The 21,600-nt window shown below is 37.4% G+C and overlaps 1 protein-coding gene across 13 annotated transcripts in view; it reads right to left on the reverse strand.

The window, feature by feature from the left end:
- The window catches only part of NPAS3 (neuronal PAS domain protein 3), an 845,028-nt gene that overhangs the window by 282,049 nt on the left and 541,379 nt on the right, over window positions 1-21,600 (reverse strand). The gene's annotated exons all lie outside the window — the stretch shown is intronic.

Raw genomic sequence — 21,600 nt, forward strand, 5'->3', positions numbered from 1 at the left:
AGTTGGCTTCCTCTTTATAATTCTAGAAGAATATTTAGAATTATATCTACACAGATTGTTCCACATATAGAAAATAAATTCCTTGCCCAGCTACAGGAGCTGGGGAAAATGCAGGCATTTTTGTTTCTGACCTTGCCACAAAAGAAACCAGAAGCTTCCACAAGGAGAGAAATACTTAGTACACACAGAGACACACCAGAACGCAAACCCCACATCAAAATGCTGCTAGAGTTCATAACTCAAATTTCTTTATCCTGTAGCTGCTCAGGGACCCCATTAAATTGTTTTCCACAAATGCCATGAGGTTTGAACCATTTGTTATAACATTTGAGTCATTTATAAGATATTTTGATCCAACAAATCTGGAAGTAGCTGTCTAAAGTAAAAATACATGACTAATGTCAGCTTCATCTCGTTTCAGATCAAAGCAGGAAACATTGTGGAGTCCTACAAAACTTTCCTAGGGTGTTGAATGGATTTCTTCACTTTTCTGTGTTGGCAGGAAAACCTGCTGCGTCGTGGACTATACTGACCTCACTGGGAAAGAGAAGCTCTACAAATCTGATGTGAAAAAGTATTTTCAAACTCACGAAGCCATCCAGCTTGGATCCAAGATTGGAAATTAACATGGTATTGAAAGTGTTCTAGAAAAGAACCCAAATTAACATAGAAAAGAGGACTAAAAATTTCTTTAAGCTGGTGCTGTTCACTTACTGCAGAGGCCTTCTTTATGTCACAGTGGTAAATAACACAAAGCTAATATAACAGGGAATCTGTTCAAAATTCGTTGCAATGTAGAATGGTGCCACTCAGGCCATGCTGGGTGAACCAGCAGCATCCAGGAAAACTGGAAGTTGGACCAGCTTTATCTCAGACCTAAAAGAATCAGAACTTCTCAGAGTAAGATCCAGACCCAGTAATAGAGTTTTAACAAGTTCTGCAGGTGATTCTGAGCCATGCTACAGTCTGAGAAGCATGGAAGCAGAATTCTTCACAAGCAAAAGCATTCATTTGCTATCACAGTACACATCCTATTGGGGATTTTTTAAATACAATAACAAGTGTTCTTGCTACCAAAGCATGCTTCAATTTCTTTGTCCTTTCTTAAGTTCAGATGCTTTATTTATTTCCCCCTAGAATCCTTGGCAGAGCTTACTGCCTATCAGTGAGCAGGGCTCTGTTCATTTTAGTCAAGTCTTTATCTGTCACTTTTTTTAATGCACAAGGAACTCGTCTGTAGCCACTAAAGACAATACAACAGCACATTCAATGATAACATCCACTAAACCATTCCAAAAAAGTCACCAAAGGTATCTTTTAAAATATATAGAAATTTTTGTGGCTTTGTCCTTTGATCTTGTTCAGAAATTTGGCCTTTTCTTATTGATTAAATTGCAATTTTTCTAAAACAGCTTGTAATTGAATTATCCAGGGAAACCTGCCGAAAGGGATCAAAAGTGATGGAAATAAAAACGGGAAGTTGTATAATTTACAATATAAATGATTTGGTTGCTGAGGTTTTAATCAAATCAAACAGAGCCATAAAATAACAGGTGATTGAATTACATGGAAAGATAATGCATTGGATTTGAAGACCCTGATGCTTCTCTGCAAAGTCTGTTGAATTCACAACTGGCTGTCTGCATCTCTCCTGGGAGATCTTGCTCTCAAGGGACCCCACCCCGCTTGCCTCAGGGGACCTAAACACAGGGCAGAAAACCTTCTTGAAAAAAAAATGAAATGATACTCAAAAAATAAAGGAACTATGAAACTGAGAGCTTCTGGTATACTAGCTACTGAGCACCAGCTTAAAAAACCAAACAACAAGAAACCACCAGAATGAGCTGCCATGTCTGCCTAAGAAAATGCTCAGCTAAGGTCATTAGCTGTCCCCACTCCCACCGGCCTAAGTGTACACCAAAATACATCCAAGTAAGAAGAAAAAAAAAAGGAGTTTTTAGTACATTGGTAAAGCAGAACAGATAAACCTTCCATCAATTGCCCAAGGGGGCCCCTTTTGCCTTACAATAGTCTAAATTCTTTATTAGTACTCTAATAAACCTATGTCATGCACAGACATTTACATCAGAAGGGACAGGGGTGGTTTGCCAGTAAGCCTGGGTTACATAATCAATCAAAGAATTGATAATACCATTAAACCTGAAAAGTTTAAAATCTTCCAACATGCAGAGAACATCAATGTATCTTTCCTCACTCATGGCTTTCAGAAGCAGACAATAGCAATATTAACACTTTACCCATGTATTATTTCAAGAAAATGAATTCCATATGACATAATGCTGTTAGTCATCGCTATGAGAAATTGTATGTCCTTTTCAAAGTTATTGTTGATACCTGGGCAAAGCCAATGTTTTCCCCCCTGGGAACTGGAAGTGATTTAATTTCTTGCTCTGGGGAGAAGGAGGGAACTTTTGGCTACTGAACTTTCCAGACAACCTCTGAATCATAGTGGCAATTGTGAAAGCAGTAGTGAGAAATAGAAGCCTGAATTCCTTTCCTGGGGTCTGGTTTTGATGGATGTGGAGGCCCCTAAAGGGTGGTGGAGACAAGGTTTAAGCAAACATGTTTTAGGGCACAGATTTTGAAAATTGAGTACCACTGTCCCACCTGCTGTGCTTCATTTCAGAATCCACAGCCATCATTAGCAGAGAACAAACTGCTTTTCCAACTGCACACCACATCGCACTGCTCCAGCTTGTGCTGGAAATTGCAAAAGTCTTATGGAGGAGCATGTCCTGAGAGCTCCCTCTCCTTGTCAGACCTTTCTGATTTGTATTAACCTGGAGTGTGCAGGGGGGAGGGGAAGGGAAAGTGTGTGCACACATAGGTGCAGAATATAAAAGCTGAGGAGAGTGGACTTAGGACTTGACGCTATGTGTCCTATTTAAAAATAAATATATAGACTAACTCAAGAATCCTAACTCCCCTTTTTTTGAGTCTAATTTGGCTCAGAATAGACTAATGACAAGCAACCACAGCTACAGACTGATAGAGCTATCTATAATAGGTTCTATCTCATAGGCTCAGAGAGTCAGAAGGAACTGACAGGGATCATGCCCAAATATCATGGTTTCAAGGTAGATCTCTCAACATTAGTTCAGTGATCTTGTCAGTATGTTCCTTCCTGGCAAGTACCTATTAAATGGTTCAAGGCCCAAAAGAATCTCAACCTACTCCTCCAGGTCTCCCTGAAACTAATTTATACCCAGGCATCCCAGTCTGGAGTCTCTAGATCATGAAACCCACACCTTTAATTATATGACTGTTCTGCACACGAGGGAATTGGAAGAGAGAGTTGAGGAGGACAATAAAATAAAAATTAACATTCAGGCTTCAGTTCTGTCTCCTACCAATTAATGGTCAAATCAGGACAAGTCTGGGCACTCGGTTTTCTCATCTGTAAAATGGGATGGGTGAGGAAGAGAAAAGTAGGCCAGATGTTTGCCAGAGTCCCTTCCAGTTCTAGTTCTCTTTCCTCCTTACTCTTGAAGAGTTCACATGCTGAATGGTGAAATCAGATATTAAAATGTAAAAAGTTAAATAAAATAAAGGAGTCACTAACATAAGATAATTTGCTGAGAGAGAACACAAAGCAATATATCATTAGGAATCAATAATAATAATAATAATAATAATAATAATAATAATAATAATGCCTTTCGTGCCACATCCTTAAGACTTCAGAATCCTTTATCTTATGTATAGGACATAGTCTCAGTTAAAAAAAAAAATCAAATAACCCTTTAAGGTTAAATTGAGCTAACCCACTTCTTTCCCTAGATGGACAACCAGGCCATGACCTCCTCAATCAGTAAAATCACCCCACCTTCCCGCAACACAGAACCCAAGGCAGTAGGGGCTCCCATTGGCCAAACAATGAATGAACAAACACCCAGGGCTGAGAGTGTGCCCAAGTCTGGCCAGATAAATGGCTGTGGTTTTAGATTCCTGTACACACCCAGTCCTCTGATCCCCTCTAGATGTGATTTTTCTCCTCTCAGCCGGAATTAAGGGAAGCCTAGGAAATTATGTGGTTCATGACAGCAACCAAATGTACCTTTTAAAGATAGTATACACTCTCATTCAGCCAGTACCAGTGTTCCACTGCTCTCCCCTTCCTGGCCTTTGGCAGCCTCTGCAATTACAGAGTCCCTCTGAGGATATCAGAGGACAATGGCCAACCTGTTTATTCTGTGGTTTGTGTGTGTGTTGACTTCCTGGATACTGTGAATTCTCTCCAGAGTTATTTGCACTTTTCAGTGAAAGGGAAGGACACTTTCTGGAGGCTTTTGGATTTACATGGCATAAAACAGCATGTTGAATCAACCTGGGCTTGGCTGGCTCTCCCTCCTCAAATTTATATCATCTTACTTAATATAACTCTATGCTCCTTTTTTGGTACCACTTTTCTCATTCCAGGTTCTGAAGGGAATGCAGGCCTTACCTCTGCAGCCACTTGGTAATGTATCTGGAAGTGATGAAGTGTCACGTAATTATAAGAACAGATATGATTTTGTTCTGAATTAAATAACAAGAGCTGTGTGTGCAGCTGGCTCCTTTGCCCAACAAAACTGCTTGTAAATTTTACTCTGCTCCTTTGGCTGGGAAGGCTTCTTTGCTGGCTTTGCCATAACATGGGAAATACAGGAACCTAAATGCAAGCTGCTCCTTCCTGGAGGGACAATGGCAATATTATTTGCTATGGAGACTAGGAGGCTGAATGAAACCTTAGCAAACTTTTCCATGGCAAGCTGAGTGCTCTCATGGAAGAGTCCCTTGGCAGCAACATAAACCTCTCAGAGTTTGATGGAAATAGGGGGAATGGGGAAGGAGAGGCTTCGTTTTACAAAAATGACACAGATCCCTCACATCTCAATCTAATTATACATCAAAACCAGAAAAGTGTGTGTGTGCACTATGAACAAGAAAAGACAAAGTACAAAACAATCTATATGCAAAATCAGAAGCAAAAGAGAATGGAACAGTCATAGAAAAAATAACTCTCTCGAAGTAAATCTTGATATTTAGTAGACAAAGAAAGCAAGAAAAATTCACAGAGCGAACCAGATAATTGGAATCCTAAAAAATTGAAAAGAAATTTCATATTCCATGGTCAGGTCATGTTCTAGAATGAAGGAGAAAGGCTAAAACTGAATTGGAATTCCATCTGAAAAGGAAAACACAGAGTCTTCTATTGTTAAGTAGGTAGTAAAAAGAATAACCTGACTATGCTTGGAAAGAAACCACAGTGAGGATTTCAGAGAATAGAATAGGAGGGAGTAGGTGTCTTTAGGATCAAAAGTTCTGAAAATATTGAGCTGGTTTCACTGGCCACAAATGAACAGACATGAAATTTTCAATACTTAACTTCAATGTCCAGTTCTTTTAGTTCTCACACAAGATGGCAGTCTAAGGTATTCATTTCTAGTTCTATTTAATCATGAAGAGATATTACTAGAAATACAAAGGGGGAAAAAACAGGAAATTCTGTGATAAGACATTTTTCCTCTTTAGTCATTACTGCAAAACGATGTTCCAGTCAATGACGAACACAAATACGAAGGTGATCTCACAAGATTAGTGTGGAGGTGGAAAGTTCCTGCCACCTAGCATTTTTACTGTACCTTTTTTATGTTTAGACATGTTTAGATTACACAAATACCACCATGTTACAATTGCCTACAGTATTCAGTATAGTATCAGGCTGTGCAGGTTTGTCTTCTAGGAGTAACAGGCTGCACCACTAGTGTATAGCAGGCTGTACCATCCAGGTTTTGTTAAGTACACGCCATGATGTTTGAACAATGCTAAAATCACCTAATGATATATTTCTCAGAACTAATTGTTCACTGACACATGACTATACTAATTTCTCTCTGGTAACCAAAGCATTGCACTCTAGCCTTACATTCCGTATTTGGGCTAACCTCCCAAGTACACCAGAACACTTACATGTTTGGGTGAAAGTGGGGGAACCTAACACACTCCTTAAAATTCCACAAAATGAACATCAAAGTCCATCTCAGACCCATGACATTTTACATGACAAGGTATAGACAACTCTTCATATAACTCCTCAAAGAACAGGATGGATTTTCTTTTCCAAGTTTGAGTTTATTGCTGATATCATCTGGCCTGATTAGACTCTAAATGATAACATCTGGATGACAAATGATTAATGATGATTTTGAGAAAGTGAATAATGAAATAACTTCAAAGTCAACAAGAAGAGGAATAAGAACTTCCAGAGTGCAAAGAAAATGAAAGCACAGAACATGCAGTGCCTACTTCAAGTATGGCAAAGAAAGTGAGAGATTACCTTCCTATGCAGTAATGTACATTGATATAAATTTTTCTCCTTGTGATATTCACCATGGGATAGTCAAAAAATATTCGATGATCATTATGATCACCAAAATGCAAGGTTAAGTGAATGCGTAGCATGTGGCTTCTGGTCCTAGTATACACTGGATAGCTGTTAGTCAACTATATCAAAACAGAATCTGTAGATTTATTTTATTTAGTGGAAGATGGTTGGTATAGAAAAATGACAGACTGTGATGTAGTAACCAGCATATATTTGTTAATATTTAGTGGAGAGTGTTTAATATAATAAAAACAAACATATAAATAAAAAACTCATACATTTAAATGTAAAATATAAGGAAAGAATCTTCCTCTTATTCTTTCACTTAATCACTTAGTATCTTTCACTTATATATACATAGCATCATGGATTGTAGAATGTCATATATTTATACATCGAATTGGAATGATGGGGCTGGGGTTATGGCTCAGTGATAGAGTGTTTACCTAGCATATGTGAGGTACTGGGTTCAATTCTCAGAACCACATGTAAATAAATAAGATAAAAGTCCATTGACAACAACAACAAAAAAAAAATTAAAAATGGAATGATATCTCAAGCTTCTGTAGTGAGCAGTCATTCATTCAACAAATGTTTACTGAGCACCAGCTATGTGCCAAGCTCTCTCTAGGATTGGGGGATAGAGCAACAAACAATACAGGTAAAACTCCTGCCTTTATAAAGCCTGTGTCTGATTTGGAGAGATGGGTAATAAACAAATAAGTAAATATGCAGGATTTCAGTTGACAATAAATGTAATGGTGGAAAATAAATCAGGGTAAGAAGGAGGATAGGATACGGCAGGGCATCAGAGTAAGAAGACGTTTTGGTCTTTATACTGGGTAGTCAGAGAAATCCTACTGTAAGATACCATTTGATCAAGAGGCTCAAGAAAGAAAGAGAACGTGGAAAGGGGGCAGTGGGAAGAACTCTGGAAGACAGAAAGGTAACACAGAGGTCCTGAAGAAGGGTTACTCTGGCATATTTCAACAGCAAGGAGGCCAGTGAGCCAGAGGAGGATGGATAACTGAGATGGTATCAGTAAGTAAAGTCAGAGAAGAGAGGAGGTACAGGACAACCATAAGTCATCTTGGAGGCCACTGGACATCAGTCACCTGGACACAACTGTGTGTATACGTTGAACTGTGTATTCTTGACATTCAGGTGACATGAAATAAATTTTCTAATTTGAAAAATGTATTCTTTTTCCATGTTTTGAATAAATAAGCCAACAAATAAGACAAATAAATCTCGCTGATTTGAGTATAGCTGAGTTATTTTTAATTTAATTTTTGGAAACTAATTTTTAACCCGTATACTGAAATTCCATTTGTGTGATAAGGGAGTGCAGATGGGCTCCTGGGGGATATGGAAATTAATCCCAGTTCTGCTGAAAGACCTTTGATAACTCATATGTTATTTTACCTCATGTGAATTTCTAGCAAGTGGGCATTCTTCAAAACTTTCTGATGAACATGTCTGTAGGGTACCAAAACAGATTGCTAAAGTTGGAATAAAGAAGCTTGGGTTTTTCTCTAAGAGTACCCAACTTTTCTCAACTTTCAACCATCAATCGTAAACCTACTATGTGGCTAAATATTTATATCAAGCCACCAATTTTAGCTACAGGTTATAGTTCTTACACACTAATAAATATGAAGCTTCTAGTGTTAATGTTTTACTTTCTGATATGTATTCCTGATACAGGAATAACACATTCCCAGTTCAAAATTACTGAGAATGCTGGGACCATGAAACTTAAGTAACTGCTATGCACATTAACTTGGTATTCTTGCCAAACTTGCATAATTTTTACATCATGCATTGAAGGCAAATATTTGGATAAAATATTTAATTTATTTGAGAGAGAAACATAGATTATTGCTTGTTTCCCCATACATTCTCTCCTTTTTTTGAAACATTCTTCTTCCACTTTTGTTTAATTCCATTCTTCCCCTGCAATTCTTGGCTTTCTTCCAAGTGTGGGTTACTGGGTTTTCCTCTCAGAGCACCCCTCAACATCCTAGTCCTCTGCTATCATAGCATAAATTGCAATTGCCTACTTACTTATCTGTAACCAAAAGATTCTAAGAATCACTCTGTAGGACTTTTATTTTGCACTATTGTTTCCTGATGGCCAAAAAATTTGCTAACACATAGTAGGTGCTGAATAAGTATTCGTTTAAATCAGTCTTGAAAGATCCAACTCTGAATAGGGAATTGAAGAAAAATATATGAATTCATAAAATCCTCTACTTACATTTAACAATTTAATTCATTTAATTCCACTGCAGAAGGGCTGTTACCCTTTGAAATGGCCAGACAATTTAAAATGCTACATAGGGACTGTTACAGAATTTCCATCCCATATGCCAAGGAAGCTAAGTAAACCAGTTTGTTCTGCATATGATTAGAAATATAAAAGTCTTGGGAATCACATTTCTTAAAGCTCATGCCAGCTTTTATTGTTGGTAGTTTTGTAAATGCATTGCATATCCTATGGTATTTGTGAAGTCTTCAAAGTACATGCAATATAAAAACCTTCTGCCAAGCACAATAACACACAACATAAGAAAAAAGGCCTGGCAATGTAAGTCAGTCCACAGAGGAATTCAAGATGGTAGCCTGCTCAATTCTAGCTACATATAATTGGGCTCTCATTTATGATCAAGGATGCAACTCAAGATTCATTGGTAGCTCATCCCCATCCCACTCCCCAAAAAAGATGAGAGTTGAGATATTAGGGCTACTTCAATTTTCCATACTGTCTGCACAGATAATTTTAGAAGCAATGGTCAATATCCAATGTGATGTGGGTGACAGTAAATGCAATTGTGGATGGATATTCATTTTGAACACTGTATTCATATCTACATAACATAATTTATGGATAAGACTGTTGTTCATGAGATCACATTAAAAATGTTTAGGTATCATTTCCACCAACTAGCTTTTAGCAGAACAATTAGTCCTTTACAGTTGAGTTATGAATGTTTATTTGTACACAAACATAAAGTGTTCCTTCAAAGGAAGAAAATGAAAGGTAAAGAAAAAGGATGAACAAAGCAGAATAGGAAAAAAGATTCAGTTGGGAGTAATTGCCCTCCTTCAGCTTTCCCTTCAATTCATCTTTTCTGGCAAGGGTCACATTTTTTTTTCCCATGTGTCAAGTCATATTTCTCATCAGGCTCTCTGGAACATGCATTTTTTTTTTAAAAAAGAATCACATTTGTAATGAGATTCAATAAACCATATAAGAGGATGTAAGGCTTTTCCCCATTGCCATGTCCTTTCTTACTCCAGAGCAAAGAACAGCACAACATGGCTTGCAGAGGGTCTGTGTCAGTGGGTTATACTGAACACACCACATCTGCAGAATCCAAAGGTGTCATCCTATCTTTTCTGATCATTTATTGAGCAACTTCCACGTGTATTATGTTTTTCATACATTATCTCTAATTCTTAAAAGATAATGTTCTAAGGCCTGAATGTTACTATAGACATTATAAGTATTTTGTCTCTGAGTTAGTATGTGCCTCAACTGGCATGGAAATGCAAGGCATTTAAATATATGTGGCTAAAATTACAGTATTACATTATGTACCCCAGCAAGTGTTGTTATAATTGTAAATATTGTTAAATGGCTCTGTAAATACCTCATTTATCTCTTTAGGAAGACAAAAGCAACTCCTTTTAGGTTTTTAATTTACATTTTTTTTCTACCATGTCCATGATTTTATGGCCATTACTGGCTCTATTCTGATAGCTGTGAAAAGTTTACAGAATATCAATCTTCAGAGAGCTTAATACATTCTATTATCTATTTATTTTTAAATTTTTGGTACCAGGGATTCAACCCAGGGGTATTTAACAACCAAGCCACATCACTAGCCCCCTTTCTATGTTTTATTTTGAAACAGGGTTTCACTAAATTGCTAGGGCCTTGCTAAGTTGCTGAGGCTGGCTTTGAACTTGTGATCCTCCTGCCTCCTGCCTAAGCTTCCTGAGCTGCTGGGTGACAAGTGTATGCTGCCATACCTGATTATATTATTTGAAGTAATTTTTTGGATTATAGCTCATGATAAAGATAGTGGTGCCGATAGTATAAATGGTGTAGTTGCTATGTAAGCAGCTGAGTTTGGAGTATGTTAGACACTCCATGTCCCTGAAAGTTTCCATAATTTCTGGATGAGATGATCTTAATTCAATCAAGACCCCAGGGGTGGTGGCTCAATGTGCAGAACAGAAACTGACAAGAGGTAGATGCTTTTATGGGTTGGGGACAGCTCATGGTAAGTTATCAGAATAGTACTGAAAGATGACAATCAGGAAGCTGGGATCTTTTACCACATGGTATTCCATAGATTTAAGGAAAGAGACTTTGAGATGGTAAATCAGTAAAGAGAAGAATTCAACAAGACATGTTGAAAAGGAAAACTGTTCACTTGGTAAAAGGAATGAGGAAGACATAGAAAAGGAGCCAATATGGGGGGAATTCTCCAGAAAACAAAGATAGAACTTAGCTTTGCAACCATTTTATTTGGGCTAATGGAAAAAACACACATGATCTCACTTATATTCAGAATATTAGAAAGTTGATCTCAAAGAAGTTGAAAGTAAATGGTATTTATGGAAAACACAGAGAGTAGGTGGAGGGTGCCGTGGGGGAGAATTGGTCAATGAGCACTAAGTTACAGTTAGACAGGAGAAAGAAGCTCTAGTATGGTACTACACCGTAGAGTGACTAGAGATAGTGACCATGTACTGTATACCTCAGAAAGCAAGAAAGGATTGTGAATATTTTACCATGAAGAAATGCTAGATTGAGGAGATACATATGTTTAACCTGATTTAAATATTATATAACATAAACACACATGAAAACATCATGTGGTATCCCATAAGTGTGTACAATATTTCTGTATCACTTAAAAATTCATGAAATCAAAGATGAAACGAAGACTCCTTTAGAAGTGAACACAGACCAGACGGCAGATCAGAACAGAGATCTTCATACTGCAGAACAGAACAGGAACTAAGTTTTATTTAACAATTAAGATGATGATCAAAGGGACAAGGGAGTGGAGCTCAGCAGCACTTGCCTAGCACGCCCAAGGCCTTGGGTCTGATCTTCAGCACTACAAATACATAAATATATATAAAAAATTAAAATTAAAAAAGAGATGATTAGAAACCTCCATTTGAATGATTTAAATGTTAGGGAACTGATAGAAAAGATCCTTCTCTACTGACAGAGGTAAGGAAGAAAAAGAGAGGAGAAAGATAAAATGTCTTTAAAAACGAGAGAGGGTAAAAATACACATAAATGAGAAGTAAAGATCAGAAGCAGAAAACAAAAACTAAACCAAAAAGAATGAGTTTTGGTGGATTATCACCCCAATATTCCCACCACTCCTAGCAGTCAGTTGCTTTTGATTTAACAGACTTTTAGTCCGTTCTTCCTGTGATGTTAGAATAGGCAAAAATCATTTTAATGCCATTGTAGATTTGGGAACCTATAAATAATATTTTATTTTCTTATACTACTCTTGTGATTGAATTTAATTTTTGGATGGGGAGTAACTGTATGAATTAGATGAAATAATGACACTTGAGCTCATTAGAGGATTTAGTTACTTGTTCCTTTCCTGAATAGTGAGATACTTTATATTTTAAAATATAAATGTGCTCTAGAGGAAGTTTCAGATACAGTTACCTCTGTTTTGTGAAGACTAACACCTAGCATGTGACAGTCCAAAACAGCAGTTAAACATGGACATCCTGAGCCTTGAAGGAGCGCCTCTGAGAGCTTGCTTTTCTTCTTGGAGCTGCTGCAGGCTCTACCTGCTGCGGAGGTTCAGAAACAACTCAGGACTATTAACACCCCAGTCATGAACCTGAAATCTCAGCACAGGGGCTGTTTTCCCAGGCTCAAGAAACATGGATGCCAGAGGGGAGACCAATATAAAACAAGGAACAGAAAGAAACCAAATGGTAGTATTCATAAAGGCTGGTGAGAGAGAGTTTTAATAGGAAAGATGCAATATGTTGTGTTGCTGTTGTTGTTGCAATAAATATTTAGTAGAACATATTATTTTATAAAATAACTTTAGAGAAAATGGTAAACTTTTAGGAGAACAGCAGCTGTGGATTTCAAACTCACCTTCAAATACTATTGCCCCTCAGAGATAATAAATCAAGCTATTTATAGATTATGCAAAATATGTATTGCCAAGCTACTAACCTTTTAGGTAACCACTATAAAGAGAGTTATAACTGCTTTTATTGTTAACTTCAGTCTTCAGACATCCTCTGCTTTACTTTTTATTCTTCCACACAAAGAAAACCTTCATTAAAATAATTTCTAATTCTGATGATGGACAAATGGGATATGTTTAGCACATCACCTCTAATTCACATATAAGAATTATTTTTTAAGGAAACAAAGTACATATTGATATATCTTCTAGTAGCTCACATTAAATATCAGAATCACAAAATAATTTCTCAATGTAAATCAAAGAGAAAATTTTTTAAGCACCAAATGTATACTTTTACACATTTTAAATATCAAATGTGTATTTGATATTTTTATTTTTAAAATTTTTTCTAATTAGCAAGGAAATGGCTCCATTCCTATGAAATATTTCAAGCCATTTTTGTTGAATATTCTTCAGGCCAAAGGACCTCATAGTGACCCTTCAACTCTTACTATGGCCTGAATGTCTTCTTCTATCCATGATTTACAAATAAACCTAGTTTAGATTTGTTACAAGTGAAAGATTTTTGGAAATAATAGTCTACCCAAACCAAGAAATTCTGCTTGGTGTTACCTTGCCCACATAAATTTGCCTCAAAAAGTTCTAGCTCACAACTAAAAAGTTGAAAAAAGCTAATGTAACAAACATCCAGGTCGGACAAGAATCCCATCTCAAGAAGTCTGCCTAGCATTTCTATGAATGAGGCCATCGTCCCCTTCAGCAATTCTTAAAGGAAATGACAGCATGGTCTCAGAAATGTGTCTTATGCTGGTCATGTTGGGTCATGCTCATGTCACTAGAAACATGACTGATTCACCTGTACCAACTTCTAGATGGTTCTGTTGCCCTGATTAGATGTGGAAAAGCAGGCTAAGGGTTTTCTCTGGTACCTTTTTTTTTTTTTTTTTTTTTTTTTTAGCACATAGAAACTACTTTTGAAAGGCATCCTAAAGGGAAATTTGTGTGGCTTTACATTCAGAGATACCCAATCCTCCTACTAAAAATGCCACTACTTGCTATTCTTAATTATTTATTTAGCGGTGCTGGGGATTGAACCCAGGGCCTTGTACATGCAAGGCAAGCACTCTACCAACTGAGCTATATTCCCAGCCCACTACTTGCTATTTTTAAAGGCCCTTTTTTTTCACCCACTTCCTAGATTTTAAAAATAAACCTCCCTTATGTGGTACTGCATTTCTCAAAAGAAAAATCCCAACTCTGTGGATTTGATTGGTTATGTATGGCTCGGTGATTGCTGGACACCAAATTGTTAGGTGCCTTTCTAAAACTCCCTTCTGTTTTTTGTCTTGTATATGGTACTGTAACCCTGAAGCCTCAGTTTCATAAGAAATCAGTGAGGAAGGGCAATAACAATGGGGAGAATGTAAGAGAAATGCGATGAACCCTTGATTCCTTTATTTTCTTCTATTCATACTCCGGAAGACAGAAGCAAAACAGACATTGGAGTTGGGCAGAGGAAAAAGAAACAAGAGAGTAGACATTCTTCTTTTTATGCCTCACTGTGAGAAGGCTGTCTGAGATAAACAGAAGTTGTAAGAAACCAAGAGAAGTGAAAAAGCAAGCATCCACACAGCAGGACTATCCACAAGTTTGAGAGTGCGAGGTACTATTTAGCCCACACATATCGCTACTAATATTGGAGGGAAGTGCATCATTAATAACCGATTAAAAGGTCTCTATTATAATTGGTTAAAAGCCTGCCCCAGGAGTAAATACCAGGTTTCAGTAAATCCAGAGGCACAGTCCAATCAAAAGCCACACTGAAACAGCTTCATGTGGTCACTGGCCACAGGTTACTGAGGATTTACCTGGCCATTAAGTGTGCTGCAGCTCCCAAGCCATCTCAGACCATTTCTCTCTCTCCTCCCTTGGCTGGGGTACTATAACGAAGCTGTATGTTTAAGCACTGTGGGAATATGGGGGTCTAAATATGTTTTATCCTCTTCCTTTAAAAAAAATGTTTAAAGCTTGAAATTCATAAGGATTTGAAGGGTATTCACAAAAGAAAGGTAGTATACTAACAGCTCTCGAATTTAGTCTTCAATTTTTTTTGCTGGGGACCCTTTATAGAATCAAATTAAAAGGGTCCTAATAATCTCCAAGTTCTGATTCTGGAAATGAATAAAGTTTGGACATCGTGCTCTTTTTGATAATATTTTTCAGGGAAGTTAAATGTCTAAGTAAATTTTAACTGCATGCCTATAGTCACTTGTTCAAAGTTTTTACTACAGTGTCAATGACTTGCTCCTATAATTTTTTTTCGTGTGATTACACAACTTCTTTAACCCATCACAGCAGTCTCTTTCTACATGTGTATGTACAATATTAATTTTTCACTTATTAAATTAGGAAAACAGGCATCCCATGTTTTAAATAATAGTAGAGTAACAACCAGCTTTTATTGCATAAGAATGTTTCTCACCCTTGAAATTTTACAATTCAGAATGAATCTCCCTCAGAGGCTGGATCTATATAGGTACAGATTTGCACCCAGTCCCCTTACCAGCTTCTCTGGGGCTCCGCAGCAGAAACATCATTATTCCAGCTTCATAGCCCCATCAGAAATCTGGGAGGCAACTTGTTTTTAGACACCCAGGCTCCAAACACAAGCCCTCAGACAGAAACTGGATGATGCACAAATCACTTCCTTCCCACGGGGTCATCTGTGAAGGGCCTGGCCTACTCTGTGGTCTCACACAACAGGCACATGGACAAAGTGGACATATCAAGACCCGCAGGTATTATGCAATATTTGCAGCACACATAATACCACTGTTGAAACTGTTGCTTCAGTGGTAGGTGTTCTACTAAGGTTGTTTGGGAAGCACTCCATCCTCCTGGTGCTTGTTGAGGTGCTGAGGCCTGTTCTGAGCCCCTGCAAGGAGCTGGGCTGTAGAGAGTGCAGAGGGACAGAGTGCTCCACGGACACAATATAATTTGGAGCTATTACAATGTATTGTATGTAGGACACTACAGTGGAGCTCTTAATATGCAGAATTTTGCATAGTATGAATGCTAATCATTTTTACGATGATGCTATTCATATAATATGTAATACTTGCTAAACAAAATTATGAAACATAATTACTGCTCAGACACAGTTGCTGCTTTCAGTCCTCCAAAACCCAGTCATTTAAAATTGTGTTTTCTTTAAATAAATGGCAACAATCCCCGCTAAAGACTATGTGCCTAGATAATTTCCTTTTCAAAAAAAGGAGCCTTTTTATCTTTAGTGAGTGACAAAACATCCTTTATGAAAGGTTTATAACTCAGCCATTTAAATTCGCTTCAGGCTGAAATTTGGCATGCAACTTCTCATCCTGGGAGCACAGTTTTTATTTTACTAAATTTTAGTGAAATTGGTTTGGCTGCTTTTTAGTCACAGGGAAGCAAAGGGGCTAGCTCCTCCCTCTGTTTTCAGCTGGATCTCAACAGAGCCTTAATTCCATACCATCTCTCTGCCTCTTGCACCAAGCTGAGGTAACGCAAAGCACGCCTGGAAAGACGCACACGTGTTCTCATGTACACAACGTGTGGGTGGACAAACACACACAGAAAGATCGGTGAGAAAGTTCCCTTTCATTCTGCCTCTAGTTGAGCTGAAGAGCAAACCTACCGTTTCGATGTCACAAAGCGATGCCCTTGTATTGCTCCCCAAGGAGCAGCACATAGACAAGACAATTTCTTCCCTCTGGCAAGAGTATAAATTAGGAGAGCGAAAAAAGAATGAAAAAACTATGAGAGGAAACAGCACTTTACCACAATACCTCCCCTGGTTTTCAGGAAGTATTTAAAGAGGTCTAGCCAGCTTCATCAACTTGTGAGGGGGTGAAAGAAAGCAAATACACGAAACAACCACAAAAACCGGAATTGCATTTCAATTTGCCATCAAAATGATTATGAGAAGTTTCCTGGGAAGTGTAAACTGACTTGTCAAATGAAAGAAAAACAGAGCAGCTGATGATTTTTGAGCACAGAGCTCCTGCAGTGAGAATATAACTTTAATTGTAGAGCACCCCTGCTCAGATCAACATACCTTACATGGAATTTTTAAAACAAACAAAATGCATACCCTGAGTGCTGAAATACCATAAATCAAGGTTAAGGGACAGTGTAGTTCTAACAAATATAGTGACAGGTTAAGATCAAGGGATGCCTTGACATTCTCCTCAAAAAGGTCAATCTAACTGGTCTGCAATGTAAAAATGAAGAGCCTGCCATCATTGCCATGGCGAAAGGTCAGACACCAGCCGATTGGTGATAGAATTATCAAATTAACCAATCGATGTGTGTGAGTAATAGATGTAAGCAATCCTCTGGGAGGGCCACAGGGCAAATGCCAGCTCATCAATAACACACTGCTGTGGACAGGAAGCTCCTTGCTTCAATCCATGTCCCTTCCATTACCAAGAGGAGCCAAACCATGTCCAATGAAGATCCTATTTACATATTACATTCTAAAAGGGATGAAAGGCCACTGCTTTAAATATTAGTCTTTCACTGAAATCTACAAATCTGTGCAGAATAATTACCATCCTGGGTAGAAAAGAGAACAAGTGACTTTCCTCTTTGCACGAGAGAAACGTTCATGTTCCTTAAGTAAATGAAAAAGAAAGGTCTCTTCTACCAGCTCTTAGCAGATTCTGGCCCAGATTCCATTAGTAAAAGCATAGAAACTGTGACAGATACAGGTATATAAATCACATGCTTGATTGTGTGCCAACTTCTGCATTGTTTAAATTTTTTTTTTTAAAGATGCACCTATTACCACGGCGACATTAAAATCTTTCGGAGGTATTATCACAGTGGGGGTGTTAAGAGTTCTTACTGCTAATTAGGGATTCACTCTCCATCGATATGTGAGCGTAAGTCCTATTAATGTTAATGGGGTTACACGTCTGTATTGAAGGCAGCATAGATCCTTAAGTGGGTGTGATTATCACCCTGCCTGTGAACATCTCTGAGTGTTTGCATAGCACTCTGATTATAGGACTTTCATGACATGAACCCAAGAAAAACTCAAATTTTGGCCTAGTTGACCCAGTTCCATTAATTTTGGCAAAAAAAAAAAAAAAAAAAAAAAAACCAGCAAATGGCTTAAATAATTTCAATATATTTGAATGAAAAAAAAATTGGTCAAGAGCTTGGATGTTTGGTCTATATCCAAACATTTGGATGTGTGCACATCTGAGCAGAGATAATTAACACACACACACACACACTCATCTGTCCTTTCAGTCATAAATGATAATATGTAAATACTACCGAGGCTTTTGTCTTATAAATTAACAAGCTTAGCCATTTACTTCCACAAGCAATACTTAGAGGCTTAAGAATAAAGTATTATAGTTGAAGAAAAACATATTACTGCTTTTACTAATAAACATCTTTCTATGCTCATTCTTTGAAGGTGACCCAGAAAAACTCAGGATAAATAAAGGTTAAAATTTTTGCTATTATGATGCTAAAGCTGAGATAATCCATTACAGTAGCCATGAGCCCTATTTGATTGTTTAGAGTGTTTAAAAATTTTTAAAAATTTAAAATTCATTTCCTCAGTTGTACTGGCCATATGTGGCTAGTGGTCACCATATGAAACTGTGCAAAGCAGAATGTTTCCACCATCGCAGAAAGTTCCACTGGGCAACACCATCTGAAGGCCTTCCACAGCCTTGACCCATGAAGGACCAGAATGAACTCTTCTGAGATTTGGAAGCCTGTGTCTGAATCTTGGCTTTTTTAACCCCCAGTGCAATGCTGAATCAGTTATTCTCTTTTCCATATCATCACTGAGGAAAAAAGAAAGAAAAAACTTTAAATGTTTATCTCTTATAGTAAACACAGTAAAAGGTCTGGCTTTGAAAATGTCAGAGATGCCTTCTCTGTTTGTAGCCATTTTCTTTTAAATTTGGCTTCTAAATTATTTGATCACAATAACTTTTCCCCAAATATTTAGTCACTAATCTGTGTCTTGCACTTGAAATCATGGTAGAGTTGAGAAATCTGCATTGAAGTTATAAAGCTACATTGAAGCTAATGGATAAAAAGCAGCAGCTGTTGCTGCTGCTTTAGGGAAGAACTGTATTTATGCCTTGTGGTCTAGGGGTTTAAGCACCTTGGGTCAGCTCTAACTGGTCTCCTAGAATAAATATGCTTTAGGGCTGCCGGACCTGGTAGTTCTACTGGCAGCAGCATCTGAGCTCTCTAGAAGAAGAGCTTGCTCCTGGACATGAATTTATTCTCTGCCAGGTGCAGAAAGCAAACAGGGAGGTAAACAAACACAAAAGGACTGATTTGTTCCAGTGCAGCACAGGGTGATAGAATGGCTGTGTACATTGTATGTGTGTGCCACTGAACCTTTCTTCCTGCCTTCAAAGGCTCCAAGTTCATGTGCATGCCCTTCCATTTTATCAGTATTAAAAATGACATGACAACCACCGGGGTCTGGTTGCAGACGCTGTAAGTAAGCTGTCACCCTTCCCCAAAACTCCATGGAAATATGGAATATCTAACCATTTTTGAACAAGCTCGAGGTTCTAGATTAATGAACGGCATTAACAAGCCACTGATGTGAGGAAGTACAACCCACTTACAATGTCACTGTATTCTGTTCAGTGGATCCTGAAGAAAAATTAAGAGGCAATGATAAGATGGAAATAAAAAGGGAAATATAACTGGTTTTTAGGTGGTGATTTCAAATGGCACTTAAATGCTTAGCAATATTCTCTCCAACTGTCATTAGATAATTATTTAGTACTATAAAACAGAAAAGCTAAGAAAAACGGATCAGGCAAATAATGGGTTCAAAATGTATAGGTATCATGTCTCCCTATTTAATATGAGATTGTTTACCTGCCCATGAAACAATCGTATACAGGGTAAGTTGCTGTCTTCAGTGATGCTAAGACACAAAATCTATAAACTCTTATTACTCTAACTTTGCCTTGCACAAAGGCAACTTCTTTCCTTGATGAAAAAGGTCCTACCTCATGAATACAGTAAAGTGAAGCCCCCAAACAGCAACAAGGCTCACCATATTTCAGGGAAAACAATGCATTTCTAATTAAAACTCTTCCACAGCAACCTTTGGCCACAACATTCCTGAAACCTACCAAGAATTCTAGATTCGAGTAGATGAAAAATCAATAAAAAGCAGATCAACAATGCTGAGGTATTGAATTGGACCTACATGTTCTGTTTGAATCTCTGACTCATAAAACAGTATTACAAAACAAGCATGTACCACTCAGCAGGAAACTCGACAATCTAATCATCTCCCCCTATTCTGAAGCTAGCCAATTTATAATATGTTCTGGAGGTTACTCTTCTTGCACTTGAAATAGTGGCATTCATATCTGCCAAAATGTAACACAAAGTATTGTGTTTCAACTAAGAGGAAAAAAGACTAATAAGGAATAATAAACGGTTTTATTGCAGCATAACCAATTTAATCACCATCACATTTTTTTTAAGTATTAAAATATGTTTGCATTCTTTTCAAGTGGAGAGGTAAATGCTACATTTTAGTAGTCTGGCTTTTGTTGATATATTTCTTTTCTCCATTATGGCAATAGGTGGTTTTTATTGAATAACTTTGTGCTCTTTTTTTAAAAAATATATATATACATATATATATACACACACACACATATATACATATATATACATATACACACACACATATATATATGGCTTTGTTATTAGCTATTGATATAGAAAATGTTTTATATATATAACATGAATTCATTTTCTCTCTCTCTCTCTCTCTCTCTCTCTCTCTATATATATATATATATATATATATATATAATAATATAACATTTTCTATATCAATACAGCCTCTGGCTTCAATGAAATCCATCGAAGTCACAGGATTCTATCAAAATCCCTCTGGTACAGGCATATTCCTATATTTAGTACAATAGTTATTGTTTGCTATATATTAGTAGGAAGTTTTCTATCATGGAAACAGAAGCCTTTAAAAAAGAGGTAATCCAAAAGAGTAGAAATTGCATGTAGATTATTTGTGCTTCAACTGTCAATTTACTTAAATGCAAGTTCACTAAAATGAAAGAAAATAAAATTTAATTCTAGTCCACTTCTTTAATGTACATCAAATACTTATGAAAGTGAAACAGAACAAAACCCTCTTTGGCACTAAATATCATAGGGGTGTTCAACATTAAATTTAGCACTTTATTATCACAGTCAAGCAGGTTGAGGGCTTCCTGCTATAGCAATCAGGCAGAGCGGTGCCATTTTTAGCTTGCATGCTTCGTAATGTGAGCATCTCTGAAAGGCACAGCAAAATCACTGCCCATGTTCACATTTCCTGCTCATGCTGGTGTTTTACACTTTCATACAGTGCCTCAATATGGAACATGCTCCTTCCACACATACAGCACCACCGGGTGAGAATGTAAACTAAAACTAAAGCACATTTCTCCAGTGCTGCCAGCTCTGTGCACACCTAGAATTGTGCCAGCGAGACGGCAGGGAAGCTCTCTGCTTGGCTTTCTAGCACAGGATGATGTCCAACTTATAGGCATAAAAGGGCACAAGTATTCCCATCTGTAGAACAAACATTCCTGTTTAGTAAAACCCCCAAATGCCCTCGGCCGGTTTTAAGAATATTATGAATCTACTGAGGGAAATATTTTTCACATTATGATATTTATTCATTTACATTTCTTAAACTTACTTTATTTACTTATTGGCAGTACTGGGATTTGAACTTAGAGATGCTTTACTTTTTTAAATTTTTTAAATTTTGAGACAGGGGTCTTGCTAAGTTGCTTAGAGCCTTGCTATGTTGCTGAGGCTGGCCTCAAACTTGCAAATCTCCTACCTCAGCCTCCTGAGTAGCTGGGATTATAAGGCATGTGCCATCATGTCTGGCTTGTTGTTGTTGTTGTTGTTTGTTTTTGTGAA

This window comes from Spermophilus citellus, assembly GCF_964194105.1.
Source record: "Spermophilus citellus genome assembly, chromosome: 4".
NCBI classification, from domain to species: domain Eukaryota; kingdom Metazoa; phylum Chordata; class Mammalia; order Rodentia; family Sciuridae; genus Spermophilus; species Spermophilus citellus.